Genomic DNA, 23,009 nt, shown 5'->3' on the forward strand with positions numbered 1-23,009 from the left:
TAACTGATTGTCAACAATATAAACAAAAAGGCGTTTGGTGGGAGTGCTGCTAAAGTCTGGCAATGTAATGTGCCTTTTTTGTACCTGCTTCTGGAGAGTCCCAAGGCCTGACACCTCTCCATTACTCTGGCACAGCATGCAGACAGTGTAAGCCAAGGACCTGGGAGGCTTGCTGACGATTGTCTGGGTTGTATCTGCTTAGACAGTGGGCTTTTGGGGGATTTGTCTCTTAAATCCTGGATATACAGGATTCCATCTGTTGGGATATACTTGGTGAAGCTGGACTGGCTCTTAAGAATTTTTCCGGTATAGAGATAGGTCAACATGTGAGCAGGAAGAGGCTCAGAATGTGTAACTGTAATAATCATGATTAATTTTCCTCTGCAGCTCTCTAAAGACAGAAGGGAACGAATCCTGTGAGCAGTGAACTATCTGCTACCTTGCCATTGCTTTTAGCCTCATTTCCTGCACTCCCAGCTTTCTTTAGTCGCAGTGGCATGTTCAGAGTGAAACACTGAGCTTTTGATTGCCTTCAGCTGAAAACTTGTCCGAAATCCTCCTCTGAGGCTTTTTAGGAGAAGAGCTCAACTTATCCAAACGATCACATGGATGCTTTGTCTGGACCTTTCTGTTTCTTCGGTCTTCTCCCCTCCTAAGTGCATCCTTACAAAGCTTTAGAGAAAGTTTTCCTCAGGTAGTATCTGTGGGGTTCTTTTCTGGAAACTCCTGAGTTACTAACCATTAACTTATTCTGGTAAATTAAAATGCAGATGTTTGGCTGCAGTACTGGCCAAAGTAAAAAAGTGGTAGTGAATAAAAGTACCATTTTTCAATAAGAATATCAGTAGAATAATGTAAAAATTGCCAAGTTTTGAGAAGAAACAGTCTTCATCATCTTTCTCTTGTAATTACTTGAAATGCAGTAGAATGAATTTTTATCTCAAATTCGTGGGTTTTAAGACCATTCATTTCCTTTGGGAATTCATCTGTGTTTTATTAACAGCATGTTGTTTTATCATATTGTAGCATTTATCAGTTGAAATATGTACTTTTTATAGACACTGACAGTATTACTGATAATAACAGTGAGACATCAGTTACCAAGGTCTGGAAGAAAAACTCAAAGAAAACCAGGAACATAGAAGAGGATGTTACAGAGGTAACCCAGACATGATCTCAAGAAGTGACCAGCTATGGCCAGGTCTCTCTTTTGTTCTAACATTCATGATGCCCATAGCCACAGGTAGCCTTGTGTTCCATATGTAAAGCTCTACACATACCCTCACACCAAGGCAGTTGCTGGGTTACGGGCTGTGGGACTGATTGTTGGGTAGTTTCACTTCTCTCCTCGGAAGAGCGTAACCGAACACAGTGAGTAGCACAGCTGGTGCCTTTTTAATGGACAGTGTTTTTGGACACGTGTGTTTTGGTGGCTTCTTGAGGTCTGTGGGTGTCTCTGTAATTTTACTGGGGACATTTTTCAGGGCTGAACTGTCAAATCTCCAGTGCTGCCTGTTCCTCAGACTCCTGCTCTCAGCTTGTACTCTGGGCACGGGAGTTTACCCAGAGAAAGATCACAGCAGGACTGTAGCATAAATCACAGATGGGGTGTGTGCACGTATTGAAGAGGAGAGGGATGAGATGAAGCTGAACCTGCCTGCACATTTAATGGAAAACACTTCCAAGGGTAGTTCAGTGGCCTACTACAGCTCTCTGGCCAATGCACATTTGTTTTCCCACTTCCCAGATAAGCCTGCTTTGCTGGGAGGTCTCGGAGCACACACAACATGCCTGTGAGATGGTGGGTGATACACTGGGTGCTTATGTTCTCTTCCTGTATGTTTTGTAGGATTCCCTGATGTATGAAAACCTCTGACTGTATCCCATATGTGTCACCTGGCTGTACAAAAGATGAGCATTCGAAACCAACAAAAGCTTATGTGATTTCACAGTATATTGAGTGCTGCCCCATAGATGCTGTGTCGCTCTTCAGACACAGAACTGAACGGCATCATCCATTGGGATGTAGCAAAACACTGCTTCTGTGCCCTGATTTGCCTGTAAAGCTGTCAGTGGATGGCTCAGGGCAGTCTTTAAGGAAAGAACTTTTTCTAATTACCAGCAGATGTGCTGGAAGTGCTATCTAGTAGGAAGAGCAAGGCATATATGCAGATAGGACACCTTCATCTTTCCAGTCATTTTCATACTTCCTGTTAGATGATCAGCACATCTCTGTGCTCACAGTGGAAAAAGAATAAAGGTGTTGTAAGCCTTCATTTAAGCACCATCTGTGAGGTGTTTTGAGATCCCTGGGATGGAAGAAGGATAGTGATGGATATGTGTGCTGACATATAGTGGAAATCAGCAATGTATTTTGGGGTGTGAGGAGCCATTTTTAATAGTCTGTGTTAGACTGTTAATGGAAATTTGCTTTAATTACACCATGGATTTGTTTGCATCAGCTTCACGCACAGCCTTGTTCCTTTTTATGCAGTTGAGGAATCTGACAGGAGATGGTTGATTTCCTACCTTCATACACTTTGGAGAAGAATTTTAAAAACTTGAAAATATCTATAGTGCTTTAGTGGTTTTATGAAACTGTTGATTTTTTAAAATTGGTTTTATTAAACCATTAGATTACAACAGATGTGTTAATTTATCTCACTATGTCTTTATATATATTTAGATGGTTCCCATCTCTGTAGGACTTGTGTCCTCCCAAGTATTTTAAAACAGAAAAAAAGCCTTTCTTTCTCCACCTTTCTATCTAGCCGCTAAGAGGAATAGCAAGCTATTAGTTCATAGGCTTGGATTTGTTGGGCTGGGTACTAGCGTTCTTTGCATGATTGTGTGTGAAGAAATGAAGCTCAGGGGGGAAGTTTTGCATTTGCTTCTGACTGCATTCAGATCTGGGTTATTTCTATCTCTGTGAGGCAAAGTAAGTTTCACAGTGCAGAAATACTGCCTGGGAAATATGAAACTCCCACAGTCTTTTCTCACCCCTTGGTCAATGGTGGCAGTGCTCCAGCAGGAGCTGGCTGTGGAAGATTATTAAGGGCTTTGAATATCAGAAAAGAAGACCAAAGTCTGCAGTTAGTAGGAATCTAGGGTGAGCAAAGCACACTGCTCTCCTTTGCTAAGCAGACATCTTCTGTATTTTACACCTGCTGTGGTTTATTTCAAAGCACAGAGAATTTCAGTAATTAAGCTGCAAGACACAGTTTATGCACCAGTGTGTCCAGGCGTGCACTCCTTAGGATGAGGTGCAATCTTCTGGCCAGTCCCATCTGGAAGAGGGCATTTCTGCTGACATGGTTGTTCAACCATCCAGTGGCAATGTGGAGGACACAGACACCCTAAGGCTGTGAGACAGCAGCAGCTGACTAAGCAACTCTGCTGCTGTTGGGATGTGAAGGAAATGTTTAACACAAAACTGAGAAGAGATGAATCTGCACAGTCCAGAATGGCAGGTTCTAAACAAGACACCAGACCGAAGAGGTATCATCTTCATTGACCATTTCACTGTTCCCACAAGACAGAATTTTACAGAGTTTAAGTTCTACCATGATGTTGAGAGCAGTTGGCTTCTGGGGACAACAGAGATCTCAGTAAAGAGTGTCCCAGTCATTTCTTGAGAACATGTCCACCATCTGATATGAGTTACTCCTGTAGTAGAGTTTAGAAGAGCCTTTTACAACCCATCTACCACCTGCATCCACATGCCACAGAACAATTATCAGGAGTTTCAGTTGCTGTGTGTTCAGGCCTGCCCAGGCTAGCCTTCATCTTTCTGGTCCAGGCAATCTGAGCTTCATAAGCGTGGTGGCATGGATCTAACCAAGCTTGCCAGGGGCTGTGGAGACATTTGTAGGTTGATGCCACCAAGTCCTCATTACTAGTAGCATCCTGTAAGCTGGAATCCAGTCAGCTCAGCTGTGCCTGAGTGCTGACTTCACCCTTTCCTCCTGTGTATGGGCAGGTTGTGGTGTTTTGGTCCATGAGTTCAGGTCTTTTTCACTGTCTTTTCTGCCACAGGCCACCAGAGCATCCCATTGTGCTGTGTGACCGGAAAGGTGGATAGCAGAGTTCTCTAGAGTAGCTAAGACTTAGGGATGGACAGGGTTTCACCACCTCATCTCTGCTGTGCCTCTTGGTTAAGGGAGATGTTCTGCAAGTCTGATTCAGCATGACAGCACATGCTGAATTAAGAAATTAACATTTGCCTTAGTTAGATGGATGTTCATTTGGTGTCTCTCTGCTCCTCAGCCTAGGCAGGAAGCCAGCGGCACAGTTTAGCTCGTTGAGAGCCCTCGTTGCTCTCTGGCGTTCTGTGGAAGATGGGGCGCGTTTATAAGGCACAAATCCCCGCAGTGCCCGAGAGCAGCGCAGCTCTGCAGCGGCACTCGGCAGAAGGCTGGTTTAAAACCAAGCCACTGATGGTGATTGGGGTCCTTGCGGGAACCCCCGGCGCTGCTCCGGGCTGCGTGCGCGGCTGCTCCGGACGGAGCCCGCGGGCACGCGTAACCCCGCAAAGCTCCGGGGGCCTGAGTAAGCCCCAGGTTCAGCCGGCCACCGGCAGTAGTGTCCCCGCACCGCGGGATGTCACTACGGAGCCAGCGGACACGTGTATTTCGCTGCATTTTATAGCCTTTCCTCTAGTGCCGTGACCGAGCGTCACTGAGGGCACCGCTGCCTTCAGCGGGCTCTGGGGCCGCCGAGCGCACCCCGGCGGGCACCGGGCAGCCCGCCCATCACTGGGGTGGAGAAAATTATTCGCCACTTTTTGCCTCTCAAGTAACCTCTGCCTCTCGGGGACGGCACCGCTTTCCCACCCCGCCCGGGGACCAAGGGACCGGGACGCCGCTGCCGCCCGGGGGCTGCAGGTAGCCGAGCCCCGGGAGCGGATCCCCGGCTGCGGGGGCCGCCCGCATCCAGCCTCGGAGCATCGCGGAAGGAGGAGGGGGGCGAAAGCGGGTTCACTTCCGCCTGGCTGCAGGAACCACAAGCCCCCACAATATATTAGAATAATAATAATAGAAAGGTTCCCCCCCATCTCCGTTTTTGTCCCCCTGGAAGGAGGGGGTGGAGAGCAGAGCAGCGAGGCTGCCGGAGGGCGGATCGATGTGGAGCCGGTGAGGCACCGCGGCCGGCCCCATCTCCCCGCCGGCACCGCGGCCGCGGCCGGCAGGACAAGCGCAGCCTCCCCGCGGAGAGGCCAGGGAGAAGGTCTGTGCTTTGCCTTTGTACCTAGCGTGCCCGGCACGGCTGTGCCCTGGGCGGAGGGGCTGGGCGGGCTCCTGGCAGCCCGCGGTCCCCTGCAGCCAGCCAGCCGGGCAACAAAGCCCAGCCGGGGTCCGTGCGAGGCTGCAGCTTGCGGGGGGCTGGGGAGAGCCGTTGCTCTTTGTCAGCACCCGGCTCTCTTCGGAAGTTCCCAAATCTGTGCCTTGTAACCGCCCCGAACCCTGTCCTCTGGCTGGGGGTCTGGTTAGTTTGAGGCTCCAGGGAAAACTGGCTCCATGGAAAAGGCTCTGGCATGTGCCCGGCGGTGCCGGTTGGGCCTGGATGCTGCGGGACCGGGATGCCGCGCTGCTGGCTGGCGCTGCAGGCAGGCACGGGGAGCCTGGCGAGGGGCGGGAAGGGGGGGAGGCCAAGGGCTCTGCAGGCTCCTCGTGTGAGCCACCGGCGAGCCAGGCTGCTTGTCCGCTGGGCCGAGTTGAGTGCCAGAGATGCACCTTCCCATGCCAGATGCACGTTCAGGGACTTGCCATTCAAATATTTTAAGATCAGTTGCTTTTCACATATTAAACATTTCCCAACTTTTGTCTTGTTATTTTTAATCTGGAGGCTCAGCGGGATGGTCTTGAGTGTCTTTACACGAGTCACTTGCAGACTCACAGGAGGACAGTGATTGGAACGGGCTGCCTTTGAAGCCAGTCACAGCCTAAAACTCCTAATCTTGCCAGTGCCATAATCCATCCGCCTGTCTAGCCATTCCCGGTTTGGATCTGATGCCCTAGTTTAAGGGATCACCATCAACTGGCTGAGCAGTTTAAGAGATTGATAATGATAAATACAATATTAGAAGTGGAGATGAGCACTGTGGACTTCTACTGAAACAAGACCGAAGGTTAAATTAGACATCCTCCCCTTGGGTCAGGTGCAGAGCTCCTCTCTGTCCTGTTACTGTAACTTCTGTGCAGCATTTTCTCGCTCGGCAGACTCTGGGTGTACTCTCCAACAGAGATAGTGAGCGCTGAGATCCTGGAGAAACTTTGTTGCAGCAAAGTCTCTAACGGTGACAGAAGTCCCATCAGGGATGACTTACTGGCTGCTGGAACACTCTTTCCATTCTTTTTAAAGAAGTAACTGCTCTAATTGCACGCCCACATGTTAACAGTTTTCTTCACAAAGGTGAAGCCTGTGGTCTGTATGTCTTCAAGTCATTCTCATTGGAGTGAGAATTCGCAGGATCATGCAAAGGTTAGGATAAGTATATGTTAACTGAGAGATAAATGTGTTGACTGCTGTGCTCTCTGGTATACTTTTAAAAGGAAGAGAGGCTGATGAGCAGGATGGGCAAGGCTATTCCAATAGCTCTGATGTTGAAAGTAACTTCTAAACTAGGGATCATAAGTATGCTGATTCTGTTTGTATTTATCTTCATTCTTTTTAAATTTGTGTTTAATGTCTAAGAGAGCTGAACACCTTGAATTCCAGAGTGCTTTGATGCCTCAAACCTGTATACTGGCAGCTGAGCATTGTACTTTGGAAATCCTGCCAGTGGCCTCCACAATTTAATATTACTTTAATGTATAGCAGTGTATAAGGGAAGTGATTTGCTTAAGACTAGTGTAAGACTGGGGAAAAAACCCTGGCCTCTCATTGCCCTGTGCCTCTACTTCCCCTTCCAATTCCATTCTTCTTGCCCCTTTTTGTTCAGCCAGAAGTGTGACAGCTAGAGTTGTTTAGGAGCTACTTGCCCTCCTTTCTGAACCTTTTACAGGAACTACTGTCACAGGAGGGAAGAGGGAAGAGAAAGTGTGAGTGTTGAGTCTAGAGAGATATCCAGAAATGAAGGTATGGCACAGAAGGAATGAGAAGCAGTGAGCTAATGTGGTCTGAGAGCTGTTTCATGAAAAACACAAACTACTGGTCTATCTGTCATCTTGCTCATTTCCTTTCATGAAGACTGAAGGTGTGTTGAAAACAGTTTAAAGTTCATGTTCTGAAGCATGTGAATTAAGCTCCTAACTTATATGTGAGGAAGTGGAGTGACTTCTCAGTGGTCCTGCAGTCACAGCCTCGCGTAGCATTCAGCTGGGGTGCAAGTGTCTCATGGTGTGGTTACTTGCAAAGAATTTTAATAATGGGCTGAGGAACACAGTTTCTCTTTTGCTTGTGAATCTGCAGAGGAAGGGAAATAATTTTCTTTGATTCTGCTTCCCTTTGAATAATTTCTTCTGAGATCTCTTCTGCCTGTGAAGTGACTTGAATTTGTGGTGGGGACAGGATGTAACTCTGGTTTCTTGGTCAGCTGGAGAAGAAAGCCCTAACTGGTTAGGCAGTTATGTAGATCTGCTGCTGTAATACGGTTGACAGCTACAATAGCATGGTTAAGTCTAATTCATTTGTGTATCTTTCCTGTAAAAACTGAGTCTTGTGAAGGTAACCATCACTTCAGAGTCAGTTACACTCAGCTGTGAGCTTGGGGTTTATACCACAGAAACATTTGCCCTAGCACAGGGACAAGTGGGTAGGAGTAAAAGTAGTAAAATATTAACTTTGGATTATACTATTTGTTGCAAAGATGTGAAAATAAGTGAGAGGTGCTTTACCTGTGAATGAAGTACAGCCCTGAAAGATAGAAGTATGGCACAGTGCTGAACAGTATGGTACAGCTAGGGCCGTCCCCCTGCCATAGGCAGCAGTGATCCAGAGCATGAATCTTACTGCGTCTGTTGTCTGACGTAGATGTTTCAATTGCTGAGATTTCAAATTAGTCTGTAAAAACTAGGATAACACATCCCCCAAAAGCCTTACCAGAAGTTGCAATGTTATTTGAATGCTGTTGTGTGGATTTCTCTTTTAAACTGGGTTTACTCTCCAGAAGCCAGGGAAATCTGAATATTTATCTGCATTAGCAGAATGGTATTAAATGCAAAATCCTTAGCTGCCATGAATATTTATTCTTATCTTAGCTGGCTTCAAACTGCATCTCTGGCTGATTGCCATCCCTGAAGGTTATTTTCACAGAGGTTTTGGAGTGGACGCTCACACACTGATACACCTCTAGATTTCACGTTCCCTGATATTTCTAAACAGATTGTCAGTAGTTGGCAAACAACTCCATAAAAACAGACAGTCATTGAAGAAAGTATGGGCCCAAAAATACCTTTGGGCATCAACAGATATCACTTTAAATCATCGTTTCAGTATATGTAAATACTCCCAGTCTCTCACAGCGCTCTCTTAAGACTGAGTGCCTTGAAATTATCCTCCTAGTTGAAGCCTTAGCTCTTCAGATAGAATAAGATACATTTTGAGATCCTAAAGGATTTTTTCGTTTGAAAACTCCCCAGTAATCTTTCTTTCAGTGCATCATATTCTACAAGGTTTCACTATGGAACCAGTGGTCCATAGTCACAGGTCTGTCGAGCACAGCACGGTATGTATAGCATCTCCATGGACACACTGGGACCACAGTGGATGAAGTGTTCTTCAAGTACACTGGAGGGGGTTTCTAAGTGTAGAACTCTCTAGTTGTGGGTGCTGGCCCTTTTGGGTATTTTGTGGGTGCTGCTGAGTACTGGCAGCCTGTCTCCATTCTTAATCAGTGCAGAGGGTGAGTTTAAGTATTATAGAAATATATTAATATTTAATAAGGCCCTACAGTATGATTCTAAATTTACCTAAGAAAAATCATAGAATAATTTAGGATGGATGTGACTTGTGGGGTTGGTATAGTCCAAATATAGCTCAAAACAGCACCAATTTTTAGCAGGTTACTCAGGACTTGGTTCAGTTAAATTAGCACTACCTCCAAAAACAGAGATCCTACAATCTCTCTGATGCAATTTCAATGTTTGACCATCCTCATGAAAAAAAAGTCTAATCAGAATTCCCCATGTTTCAGTTTGTGTCTGTTACCTTTCACTGTACACCTCTTGGAAGAGTCTGGTTCCATCTTCTGTACCTTCTTGGTAGGTAAAGGTATATGCATAAAAAGGTAGATAGAGAGCGAGGATAGAAGAGATGTGAAAAGGGCCTTTTCATAGCTGCTTCCTAAGGTTTACACCATGTGGTTTACTCTGATGTGAAGTTAAGATTGGCACAGCTGTAGCCTTGCAATGAACCTGTCTCCTAAATCCTGCCTTTGAATGCAGCCTTATGTGACAGACTGCGGATTGTGTTACTGGACTGGATGAAGTGCTGAATTAATGTGTCTCCTTCTCTACTTCTGGGGTTTTCCATGAGCCTCTTGCAGTTTCAAGTCATGAAACCCATTCATTGGCATGTTTTTCTTTTAAGGGATTAATTTGGTTTTGAGGTGGATCCATCCTGTCATATTTGTATGGCATAAGACATTTCCTTCCCTGATACCAAGTGTGTCCCAAGCAAAGTCACTGACCAGTATCAGCAGTTTTCCGAATTTCAAACCTTGGGCACCATCGAGTAGCAGGATTATCTGCAAGGCAGCTTGTGACCATGAGCATCAAACACAGTGGAAGTTACAGATTTCTATGGGAAAGGGAATGGGAAAGGGAGAGGGAAAGGGAAAGGGAAAGGAAAAGGAAAGGGAAGGGAATGGTATGGATCACCTGTGCTGGCCTCACATGTCACTAGGCCTCATAAACAAGAGATTTGGAAGAGCATGTGAAGAGCATGAAGCTGTGTCGGGAGAGGTTTAGGTTGGATATTAGGAAAAGGTTCTTCACCAGAGGGTGGCTGGGCACTGGAACACGCTGCCCAGGGAAGTGGTCACAGCACCAGCCTGACAGAGCTCAAGAAGCATTTGGAGAATGCTCTCAGACACATGGTGGGATTACTGGGGTTGTCCTGGGCAGGGCCAGTTGGACTTGATGATCCTTGTGGGTTCCTTTCAACTCAGGATATTCTGTGGTTCTATGATTCTATGAACATGTGTCAGCCAAAGCAAAATGGAAATTAAACTGTGTAGGAGATAAAACCACCTTTGTAGGTGAAATAATGAAATACACCATTTATGACTTCTGAAGTTGAGAAATTTGTATTTAACTTTTGCCATCCCTCCCATGTCCTGGACCACTGCTCCTTTCTCCTATGTTGTTGTTAGATTGTACGGAGTTTGTTAATAAAACCTTTTCCAATAGGCTCAAGCAGGTTAATGCACTTTGATATACATATGGTATTAAAATATTACATATTTCATACATTAAAAAATGTATTAAAAAATCAGTGAAGCACTGATTGAATTTTCAGTAACAATTTCTGTTCTAGTTCTTAATGGCTGATTTATGCAGAGGTTAGCAGAGAGCAATAATCAAACAACGTCTCTTACATAATCAGGATCAGCTGGAAAAACTGACCTGCTGTCTGGCAGTTGGTGTGAATGTTGTATTTTTGTGGTAGCATAAGGACTGCAATATTAGAGTAGGTCTGAAGGTCACCTACTCTGCTGTTCTAGCCTGATATGACTTGTCCTGGGCAGCTCAGGTGACAGTGTAAAGACCATATGATAGGAACTTGCTGGCCAGTCCATTTCCCCACATTGTAGCTCATTTTCTTGCCTTCATAGATCAGCACACAGATCAATATGTTTTTCAGAAGTTTATCTTTATAAATTCAAGGATGCTTTCCAGCAGCAGTGATGCTAAATTCTACAACAGGCTACCTAGAGAGGATGCAGCATCTTCACTGCTGAAGATTTTGGGGAGTAAGAAAGCAAGTATTGCTAAGAACGTAAGTATTCAAGTGGGGGGTTCAGGTCTGCACCATCAGTAAAACATTGCTGAGAGCTTCTATTTCACACACAGGTGGTCACTCCTGAATGTCTGCAGGACAACCTCTCTTCCTTGCCCACCTTCCAGATGTTGCCATCAAAAACATCCCTTTCATCCTGCCTGTGGGTGAATGTACAGCACAGGGCTGACTGGCAGGGAAGAGGCTGTGACACTGCAGCTTTTCTGCCACGTTAAGTAGTTCAAAACATGTAGGGCGTGGAGCTAAACAAAACATGGGAGAGGTTACCATTTCCCTCTTTCAGGATGCTGGGGTGGTTACACAAATACATAAAAATATGGGATAGAGCAGTGGGAAAAGATATGTGTAGAAATACCCATCATAATTCTATTGAACTCAACAGGAATTTATGCCCTGATCTTTAGGTTTGCTCTACACCTAACCTTTAATGTATTTAATCAATCTTCCCATTGCTCAAGGGCCTCATCAAAATTTGATTAGCCCTTTTAAGGAAAACAGTTTATTGCTGAGTAACAGTGAATCAAATCCTTCAGATTAATTAAAAGTCAGGAAGAGCCCAGAACCAAACAAGGCGGTAAGATCGCTGACCTCTGGAAGAAGCCCTGGAAAGCCTGTTACTGAAGGAACTTTCTCTGCTCATCCACACAAGCTCCTATAGCAGGACTCCCAGACCTGTGGTACTCTTTGGAGTACACATTGGCAGGACAAACTTATCTGAGAAAGAGGCTGTGAGTACAGGAAGATCCCCATTTAGTGCTGAGGTCACAGGACTATTATCAGCTGATTTGGGTTCTTGTCCTGCCGTGAGAGACTGGATTGTTCACTTAACCTCCCTGCACTTTGCATCTTCCAGATAGAAAACTATTTTTATTTATCTCTTTGAGATCTCTGTAAAAAGGATGCTATGTATCATTCTCACTCTTTACAGACAGCTAGAGGCAAATCATATAAAAGCTCCGTAAATGCAGCACATTTTGGCCTGGCAGGTCTTTAATGACTATTTCACTGGGACTCCTTAATAGCTGCAAGAACTGAAATGGAATATCCTCCTCTTTCATAGTCAGAAAGGCACTTAAGACAGGTGTCTGCCCAGGCCATTGTCCAGCACAGAGTGCACTGGGAGAGCACATGCCCACATGAGGTTTCATCAGAGTGTGGGATTTCATTTCTGCCGTACCACCTGCAAATCGTGGCAGCCATGTGACAAATGGGGCAAGAGCCTTTTGCCTGTTTTCTGGGACTTTCCCATAGGATCAAAAAAACTGTCCATTTTCATTTTCAGGTTAGTGCTTATATTATTAATTAATGAAGAAGGGGGATAAAGAGGTCTGTTGGCTTTGCCCCTCCTTAATGTTTATCAGGGGAAAAATTATACCTTGAAGAACTGTTTATTTTAAGATTTTTCCTCTGCTAACAGCTAACGATGTTTACCACTGATCTCCCCAGCAGGGGCTGTAGTGTCTTTAGGTCTGAGCCTGCACAGGAAGAATAAGGGAATAATAAGCTGAAGGGTTGTTTTTAGGGGATTTTTGACTGTTGTTTGTTTTCTTCATTATGTGTTCAGTGCTTGTCTCCATGAGAAAACTCTAGGTAACCATAGAACTGAGGAAATTCTAGTATCTTGGGAACTGAGGAGTGAAAGATGAGAAATATGATGGAGAGCAGATTTGCAGGCAAGAAACTGTTTATTTTTATACAGAACATTCAGCACTTGCCTGCAGTGCTTTGGCTGCAGTGTGGGTTTTTTCTGTAGACCACCCCAACAGAATCTGAGAAGAATAAATTAGATATTAGAGATCATCTTGAAATAATACTTTTGCAATCACATCCCAGCTCTGGCTATAAATATCCACCACAAAAGCAGAGTAATATCTATATGTAGTGTTTTACTGTAATGTTTGTGTTTGTCTTCCTTCCTTCACTCATTCTCACTCTGTGACGAGTGTGAGAGGTCTTAGCACTGACAGGAGGAGATGACACTTCCCCTCCAGCACAAGTTACTGCCTCGCTTCTGCTCACCTTCACCACTTAGGCGACACCTGCAACAGTGGAAAGTTCTTCCCCCAAAGGTAGAGCCAAGAAATGCTGCTAGATTTACATCTTCTCTCTGTTAAACAATGCTGAGTATTAAGCAGAGTGGGCCACGTTCCAGTGGCAAGATTGTAAATTGCCATTTGGTATAATTTTTAGAAATTCCATCCCCAGAAGTATCTGATTGGAAGGAAGTTCAATGAAAATTGAAATTCTTGAAGCCAAACAGTTCAGAAAAATAAGCCCTAGGTCCCAACACCTAAGCAGCTCTGCTCAAGATTACATGAGGAACCAGCTTTTAGTCCCTGCCCTTGGTGTTTTTTCATATTTCACCTATCGACTACAAAATCCTCAGCCACCTTCTGAACACCTCATCTAGGAAAGGACCCTCCTAATTCTGTGGAGTCCAGTGATCTTGTGACCCAAAATATCCTCCAGTTTATTCAAAAGTTTTCCTTAATTCCATAGAGTTTCTAGAGAATTAATCATTTTCCAGTAGTTCATAGAGAAGGAAACGTGCTGATCAAGATACTGAAATAGTTATTTGCTTTAACTGCCCAGATATGGCTTCTTGAATTTTCCAGTCAAGCTCCAGAGGTATTTATTCAAGTAAGATGATTAGATGACTTATTTTCAGTTGGTAATTAGTACATTGGCTTTAGGGAATGAAAACTGTTACATGAGAAACAAGAACAGCAACATCAACAAAAGATTTTCATCTGTTCCTTATGCCAGTATGTGTTGTGTGTAAATCTGTAATTCTCAGCTGCCTTACCATCAACCATGTCTGGAATCTGGGGTGGGCCTGTGGTGTGGAGTGACTTGCCTTTGCTAGCTCCTCGTCGGGCTTGTTTTGGAGAACAGCTTGGGAAGCTAAAGGCTTGCTGAGCCTGCCAAGATCTGTTCTAGGGAATCCCTGGCACTGTCACCACTGGAGCTTTGCACTTTTGACTTGGAATGAGATTGACCATCTATTGGACACCTTGCAGATTTTTAACACCAGTCTTTGCTTCAGAAGTTCCCATCATGGGGATCTGAAGGGGGATCCAAGCAGGTGAAGCCATGATTGCAATTTTCTAGAGTAAGTGCAGTGATAAGGAAGAGGTATGTGGGCACACGATATCTGTGTGGATTAACTCCTCTTTAATCCTTTAGGTTTGGGAGTGGAAGTAGCACCCCCTTTTTTTTCTTCCTGTTTCTCAGATGGAGGCAAAAAAAGAAGAAATTATCTCTGCTCTTCTGTATCTTTCTTGCAGAGAGCTTGTGAGGTAGTAGGGAATCTCTCGATTAATTTGCTTCCTGTTTTTTCAAAAATGAGGTTCTTCCTCTAGGTTTTTCCAGATTTGATTTGACTGATGCATATGATGAGCGGAGTTAAAGCATCCTCTTGATGGTTAATAAACAGCCAGGAAAAAAACTCAGCTGAGGATCCCTGTCCAAGGGGCTCAAAATATGATGAATACAGAGTCATATTTTCAGAAAACAGAAATTAATTATTAATTTATTATTTCAGAAATCTGAGTTAAGTCAGCCACGAAGACAGACATATAAACACATAGACTTCATTCATTATTGATGTTAAGATATCAAACACATATTCTGGGAGACTTTATTTAAAGTGGAACTTTTCTAGAAAGGACAAAATATCTCATGAAAGTTTGCATATGATATCCCAAGTCTCGCTCTGAACTTCTCTCTGGAGAGTCCAGTCCTTGGCTGCTTTTTACTTAACTCTGAGGCTTAAATTAGGAATGGAGTGAAGTTTTGCCTCTTTTAAGATCAGGACAGTCTTAATTTTGAATCCAGGTGAGCATGTGGATTTCATACCCTTTTTAAAGAATTTGGGGCACAGTTTCCAATTTTCTATTTGGTATTTATTCTGATTCTCAATGAGAGAGTCAAGTTGGAAATCAATGTATATGCCATTTGTGCTTACAAGAAATTACAGCTGTAATTACACAGAAAATTGGAAGCAATTTTAGGGAAAAGAAAGTCTAATTTTAGGAACTCTTAAGTAATTTGTCCAAAGTGTTTTAACATATATGAACAAGGACTGCTCATTTCCTTTTGTTGTATGTGCAAAGTTTGAATAAGGGGCTTATGGAGTGCAAGTAGTTACAAAGGAAATAGATTTCTTTATTGCTTGGCTTGCTTGTGAAATACATTTTATGTAATGAAGCACCGATTACCTAAATTAAAAATCCCAGACAATGCTGTTGTCTCGTTTGCTTGGAAGCAGAGACTCTGTGGACAAGGGAAAGCTTGCTTAAAGGCAATCTGTGACCCACTCTGTACCATTCTTATGCTAATGTGAGAATGGGTATCCTGGGCACCATCTGCTGTCCCTGAGGTCCTGGCCTTGGGCATTCAAAATTGGTTTGCTTTATTAATGCTAGGCCATCCAGAACAGCAGTGGTGCATTTGTTATAGTCTATGAAATCAGAAGTTCCAATTGTAAGCATACAGAGATAACTGTCACTTTTAATAATACACTCAAACATGATAGCCACCACTTTTTCCAACCTCTCAGGCAGAGATGCCATCTTTCAAGCTGGAGTTACCTTCAGCAAATACAACAAAGGCCTCTCTGGCTTTTCAGGGTGATGGGGTTTTACTTCCTTGGAAGGTCATTTCATTATGTACTGGATGGATTTATTGGCTGGCTCTGCATTTTAACTTTTGTAAATGCCCCCTAGAGAAACAGAAGTGTATCTTGATATAAATCAAAATTAATAAATAGGACATACAGTGTGATTATTTTTGAGGGACTAAAGGGTTGGGTTATCAAATATCCTCAACTAGTCTAATTAAACCAGTTGAGATTTAAAGGACACCATGCATCAGTTTTGTCTAAGCTTATTGTCAAGACAAATGGCTACAATCTCAGTTGTAAGTACCTAATAAAGTCTCATCTAATGATGATTCTGTTTGTGCTTATTAGCTATATGGTTCTTCCTTTGGTGTGCATGGCTAATTAGAAAACAATTCTCATGAATACTTACATTGCTCATTGTCAGGAGCCCCAAGTACAAGTCAAGATAGTTCAGCTGGTAGCCAGCAAGCCACGTGCTCCTGCCCTGCTGCTTGGGCCTGTAGTCTCAAAAGAGGCAGAGCACACAAAGCTCAGAACCTGCACATCTCCTGCTTCATCCCTGTCAGGCGTGCTGGGCAGTTCCTGAGTTGACAACCAGTCCACTGCCTCCTATAGGACATAGAATCTTGGCTTCCTTCCATTTCCCAGGTGAGGGAAGCAGGGCTAATGCTGTGCCCTGGGTCCCCAAGCCTGTACCAGCTCTGGGAGCATTGGGGCTGTGCCAGATTCAGCCCCAAACTGCCCACAGTGGGGGTACAGGGGGAACTGGAGGTGTTCAGGGTGTGGGGAGGCAGTGAGGCCATGGTGAAAAATGTGACAGCCTGTGGTCTCAGCTGATGGCAAGCTTTTTGTGGTGTTGCAGTGAAAGAGTGTTTTATGGCAGAATGGGCATGGAACAGGTCCCCCAAGGCTGTTGGGTAATCCCATGAGAGTGTAATTTTGGGGGTTAGAGTGTGACTCTCCTGATTGCCCCATTTCAACTTGATCTGTATGCAGAATTTATTTATGATGACCTCTGTGAGGAAAAAAAATTAACCAGTTACCTAATAAGCCATGCAGCCAACAGGGAGAACAACTTTCAGCAGCTGGTTTTGTCCCCTCCCTTGCCTACAGAGCTTTCTGTTGTTTCTTTCAGTTATGGGTGAAGGAGACAAGCACTCCAGGGCCAGAGAAAATGAGAGTTAATTACACTGTGAAAGGTGCTGGTTCTTTCCCATCCCTGTCTCCAGTGCTTGAGAATACAGCAGAGCCAGCAGAGTTCTTCAGTACTGTCATTTGCTTATTTTGAAAGCACTGGAAATACAAAGCTGGACCTCTTTCCCTGAAATGAAGACAATGAAGAGTAGGCTTCTTTTTGGTGTCAGCATTCATGTAAGTTGTGTCAAGATCAAGTGAAATTCAGCAGAGGTGGATCTCATATTATGTGTATATTTTAGAAAGGAGGGTAACAATATGTGTTTGCACTCCATAAAGTTTCTGGTGAATCTGTATTTCAATAGTTTTTGCTGTAAAATCTAGAAGGAATTGAGACATGCTGAGACATGCATAGAGGAGAAAATATTTGTATCTTGAGGACGAAGTTGAACATTTGGATGTGGAAGGTTGTCCTAGAAATCACTCTGGGTAATAGAATCACAGAATCCATCTTCCTTACTTTCTGGGTTCTTGTTTAGGAGACTGTCTTAGTGGAATGCAGGTGTAAAACAGAGGTGAAGAAAGGGGAGATGTGACATTCTACAGAATAATGAGGGGAAAGCTGACAACGATGTCCCCTTTGGCTCTTCTCAGCTGAAGTGCTGAACTTGGGCAGAGACCTGAGTATGTAAGACATGATTACAGACAGATAGCTGGTTACTCTTCAATTTCTCAGTGATTGAGAATGATCAAATCTCTGTGAAGTAGGGCCCTTACCGACCAGAGGGGCATTGCCAGGCTGTTACAGGGGCTGCTGCCCTGCTGCTCTGCCAGCTGCACACATGGAAGTTGTTCAGCATGTAGGTGCATCTGCTTATGAATGTGGTCCTAGAGACACATGCAGAGCTAGTGCAAGCACTGAACCAGGTATGAGGGGTTCAAAGTCCCTGATCTGTCAGGATAATTTCATTTCACATCAGGGACTAGTGTTTGAATCTGTCACATCTCAGCTTAGTGCAATAATAACTGGGTTTGCATGTCCTGGTTGGAAAGACTCCCATTTAAATGTGGATGATGCTTCAGAATGATTCTGCTGCATGAAAATACCACAATAGGTTTGTTTTCAACTCACTGTAGAAGGCACTGAATTACTGAAACTTGAAGCAAGTGCCATGAAGCAAAATAGTTGTCTTCTTATCAGGTCTTGTATGTAATACCTTCAGTTCACACAAACTGGGACTGAAGAGTATATGCAGGGTGTGTGTAAAGGCACAGCAGAGAGACTTAATGAATTGTTTATCATCTGGGGTGCCAATCTCTTTTAATGGTTGGCCAAAAAATTCTGCTGTGCTTGTACCTTGCCTGTACACTCTGATAATTATAGCAGTACAAGGTGTGAAACAGTAAACCTTTCAAGTTGAGTTCTGGTGTTCCTACTTGATTCTTCTCTTGAGAGATATGATACTGACAGGGTTGATTGAACACTTTTGAAATATGTTTTTAGTTTCTTCCCTAGAAGTAACATGTGCCACTCCATTGGAAGACAATTGACAGCAACATCTAGGTTCTGGTAAGTGAAGGAAATCAGAAATGGCCAGAAGCAACTATTGTTAGAAATTAAGAGTTGGTGTTTGCACATGTCAGTGCAGTGTTCCTTATAATTTCATTGTTGACTGGGTAGGAAAAATAGTCCTGTTAGCATGCTGGTGCTTACATGAGGTATAGGGGTATCTGTCAAAATCTATTGAGGTGCTTGAAAAGTTGTGAAATAACATCTCTGCAAAGGATGCGTAAGCTCTTGGAGAGACTGCGGCAATGCTTCCAAGCCTTTATCACAGCCTGGAAGTCTCCATCTTCAAAAAGGCCCTGTTTATACTTGGACACAAACAACAGCAAGGGAAAGTTTGTGTCCAAAGAAGTTAGAAATAAATTGTGAGAAGAGATATATTCAGAGGTGGCAGGACTGCAATGAGCAAGTCTTGGTTCTTCTGTGCAAGACTCTCTAGAGTGACAACTTTAGTTAGGGAGAGTGTAATTATTAGCTTTTGGAATGCCTAATATTGTTTCCTTCAAGCTGAGTTAACTTAACTTACTGCCACAGTATATACCATTTGTTCCCTTGTCAGCAGATACTGGTTGTCTTCTGCTCCCTTGTTATAGGAAGGACAGTTCAGGAGGCCAGAGGACAGGGATGACTCTCAGAGACACTGAATGCTGACAGTGGCTCAGTTTTGCTTACAATTATTTTTGTATTTCTGACTTGATCTAAGCTGAACAAGGTACTTGGTTCCTAGGTAGGTATTTTAAGATGCTGAGATATCAGTGTTACACAAATATTTTGGAAAACTGTCCATCTCTCCTTCTCTCTAAACACAGTGACATTTGCTGCTGCTTGGCACAATGTCCCAGTTGGAAACCAAAGCCTCATGGTTAACCAGGAACTGGCACTAGGAAGTTGGACCTTGTACTTGCTCGCTTTTTCAGACATCACACAGAGCTAGATACAGTGGGTGGGCTTTGGAAGCTACTGATTATAACAGTAACAGTGGCAGTGCCTTCCTCCCACCGTGCAAAACCGGTGCTTCCAATAGAGCACTTGAGCTGAGGGTACCTGGTCACGTTGGGATGACTGTTGGGTGGAAAAAGAGAGCAACATTATGTGCTCCCAATCACCAGCTTCTCCTTTCCCAGAAATCTCATGAGTACTCACCTTATACCTGCAGATTAAAACATATTTAAACCTTAAGAAACATCTCGTGATGTGATTTATATCCTTGCATTTGTGCACAGTCATGGTTCCTTTCTAAGCAGAAAAGGTCCTAGCAGAATACAGGCAAGGAAGAAAGCTGAATAAAACAGTGACAGCAAAGGAGCTGGGAAGAACAGGACTGCTATTTACCTCCTGCTGGTTCTGTTCATCTCCTGGTGCTGCTGGGACACCTTCCGCTGACAGGTCCGTACTGCATGTGCTCAGCAAGAGCTCTTTCCTCGCTCTCTGTATGTATGAGGCAGTTCATTTGCAAGGCCTCATTTAAACTGGTAGATCGAAATGCTTGCAGCTCTGCATATGCTTCCTCAGGAGAAAGGAATGTTTTCTCATTCCTGTCCTACTTGATATTTCACAGCTGCAGTTTGTCTTGTTTTCTCCCTGCCTAAGGCCCAGGAAGTGCTGCAATGCACAAGGGTGTAAAGGATTATTTATTTTAGGGCATTGATGCCCTCTTTGAAAAGCTGTGTGTGTTTAGTTTGTTTTACTAGGGACTCTTATTAGAACCGTATGGGGAGTTTTCAGGGAGGAAAGGGAGGCAGTGAGTGTGCATATCTCTTCCCAAACCAGGTTACAGAAAGGTAGGTCTCTCATTATCTTAAGCAGGCAGGATGGATTGTGATGATCTTTGCTCCTGCATTTATTTTTCTTTCAGAGGGCCTGTACATCCCATTTTCTCCACCTTTGTATGACTCCATCACTGATTGCACTGATAGCTGAATGTCCTTAAGTTATCCAACACAGGTGAAAATGATAGGGAAATTAATTTCAATTAACTTCAGTAGGAACATGATTAGTCCTTAGCTATACCATCTCCAGCCAAAACTGACTCTGGTTATAGTGTTGGAAGTGAAGCATCAAAAAAGAGCTGCCAAGTCCTGATGCCTGGCCTGTGGGCCTCTGCATCATCATGGTAATGGTATGTTGCTGCTCTACTTCTTAGAAAACTTCTTGGAAAAGGAGGTAGACTAGGAAGAATAACCTGGAAACAGTCTTGATTGTTCTTGAAAGCTTTCAGGTTGGTAAACTGTTGAGTGCTCATTCCAGGGTGATGTAGCAGCACCAAATCTTGCCGTTTGGCCAGGCTACTGCTAAGCAGTGCAGCGGTGTCACTTCTGAAGGATAAGGGAGGAGACGGAAGCGTGACCTTCACACCAGTTTGAGATCCTGAAAGTGTGGATGGAGTCTTGCTTCGTGCCCAGCCTGTATTTGATTATTTACACCAATAGGTCACTTTGCCATCCCCCTTCTCCCAGAAAAGAATTCAACAATGGAACTTAAAGAAAGTGGCAAGTCTGAAATATATTAATGTATGTTAAAATTTCCCCCTCTCTCTAGGATCATTTGCATTTTTTAATTCAAGAGGCAGCTTGCAAGTCCATCCATGGTGTGCTACTGATCAGCCTCTCTGATGTCTGGTAGGCTTTTATCAGCTTAGGGTTAATTTGTCCTGCTTTGTATGGGAGTGCTGGAGGACGAAGTTGGTTTACACTTGCTGATGATTGGGATACATACAGTTAATTTCTGCTCCCTCATCTCCCACCCTCAAAATGAGTAACATACAAAGCTAAGTCTTGCCTTAGACTTTCGCCAGACCTCTGGAAACTTTTGGATCAAGGCCTCATGAACAGCCAGGCTTCACACTACTTGGTAGTCATTGTGTCCCAAACTTGGGCAGATGTGGATTTAGTAGAGCTTTGATGTCTCTCTCATACAACCAAAGGACACGGATATCCCCTAATATTTCAGGCTGCATGAAGTGAGTGTTACAATTCTGATGGTGTAAGAGGTTTCCTCTGAAATACATTTTGTGTAGGTTTGTAAGTCCAAATGCAGATGTACCTGTTTACTGAACGTAAGTGTCCCCTTTGTGATAACTGGGACAGACCGGGTAACAGTAGCCACAAGGAGAGAAGACAATTCTGATATCTTTTTTACCTGGAAGAAACCTGTACAAGAAAATGTACTTCTAATGGGGATATGCACTGCTAATTACTTCTATGAGCCATCAATCTGATGAGGTGGTATATTTTTCCTAAAATCATAGCACCAGAAGTCAGATAATTTATGGGAAGATTCTCTGTTTTCATTTAAAAGACAGTTTCTAATTCTTCTTGCTGAGGAAGAAAGGAAAAAAAAAAAAAAAAAAAAAAAAAGAGAAGGCTTGAAGATGCAAAAGGCAGAAACACCGTAAGGCAAATAAAACCTTTAATATCTAAACCCATCTTTATTGCTAAGCCAATCTCATTATTTTTTAGGATCTGAGTAATGATTTTTGAATGTCCAGGTTGGCTTTGGAACCAAGAGACCTGATTTTCACAAGCTCTAAGTACTTTACTCCAGCTGTCACACCTATAAAAACCACCCATTAAAATCATGCCTGGGCTCCAGTAGTCAGACATCCACAGCTGGGGGTGGAAGAAGAAATGCAGATACATGGCACACGCAGGGCTGTTCCATAGCTGCCCTATAGCGTGGTAAATGTGCAGTGTGTTAAGCAATATTGTGGTCTCTTAGGCAGAAACAAGAAATAACAGTAGAGGCTTCTTCATACTATCTTTTATAATGTAAAACATTAATGTAAAAATATTATGAATTGGTTATGAAATTAGGAGAGCTGAGATTTACATCTAAAGAACAAATTAGGTTAAAGGGAGGGTGAAGCAGAGAAAAACAACATGATAGCAAGGGGAAGCCAGAAAGGCTCTTTCTCTGGGGAATATTCTGAAGTAAAACTGAGGAAATTGGGAATTTTTTCTTCGTTTGGGAAAGAAGGTATGTGGATACTGGTGCAAAGTCTTAATTTTGCATCTTGAAGTGTTATTTTATTACAAATGTTGCTGGTTTGGGGTTTTCCTTAAGGTCTCAGCTCTGGGATTCAGGGGTATCTCTCAGCATCCCTTAAGGAATTTCCTATGCTCCTCATCCATGGAAGAGTAAGTGGAAATTTGAGCCAAATAGGAGACACTTTTCTCTGTCCGCAACCCAAAGACTGCTGTTTGTGTGTATTTATTTTTAATCCTGACTCTTGATTTTCAAGTGGCTGGGGTTAGTGATACTCCATCTTTTACCCCAAGGTCACTGATTGAACCTTGTACTTTTCCTGGTGTAGTTTACCTCATTGAGCACACTCGAGGCTGGGATGGCAGAGCTGCATCTCTGCTACACTTTAATCTAAGGATAATGGTTCTCTGTAATTATACTTCTTGGTCTTTTTGCAGCTCAAGGTTCAAGGCCAGCAAATAACCAGAGAGCAGAAGCACTCAAAGCTTTGACTGTTCTGTAGTTTTAAAATAACATAAGATTGTAAAACAGAAGTAGAAGGGGAGAAATTTCCCAACATAAATTTTTGGGACTCCATATATTTTGTTTCTTTGTATTTTTTTACAGGTAAGACTGTTGTGAAATGTGGATCTATGTTTGAGTTTTTGGCAACAAATTAGTAAGTCACATGCTCAGTCTTTGCTTTGAGATACTTTTTATGTTTAAAAGGTGCTATAATAGAAACATTTTTTTCCAGCAGGT

General features: G+C 43.5%; 1 protein-coding gene across 2 annotated transcripts in view; it reads left to right on the plus strand.

Moving 5' to 3' along the window:
- The first annotated feature begins 5,004 nt into the window (after positions 1–5,004).
- The window catches only part of PAK3 (p21 (RAC1) activated kinase 3), a 131,576-nt gene continuing 113,571 nt past the window's right edge, over positions 5,005–23,009 (plus strand). For both annotated transcript variants that reach the window (XM_048318543.1, XM_048318542.1), the window contains exon 1: positions 5,005–5,226. The gene's annotated coding sequence lies outside the window, so the exon portion shown is untranslated. The remainder of the gene's footprint in view (positions 5,227–23,009) is intronic.

Source organism: Corvus hawaiiensis, chromosome 14, assembly GCF_020740725.1.
Source record: "Corvus hawaiiensis isolate bCorHaw1 chromosome 14, bCorHaw1.pri.cur, whole genome shotgun sequence".
NCBI lineage: Eukaryota > Metazoa > Chordata > Aves > Passeriformes > Corvidae > Corvus > Corvus hawaiiensis.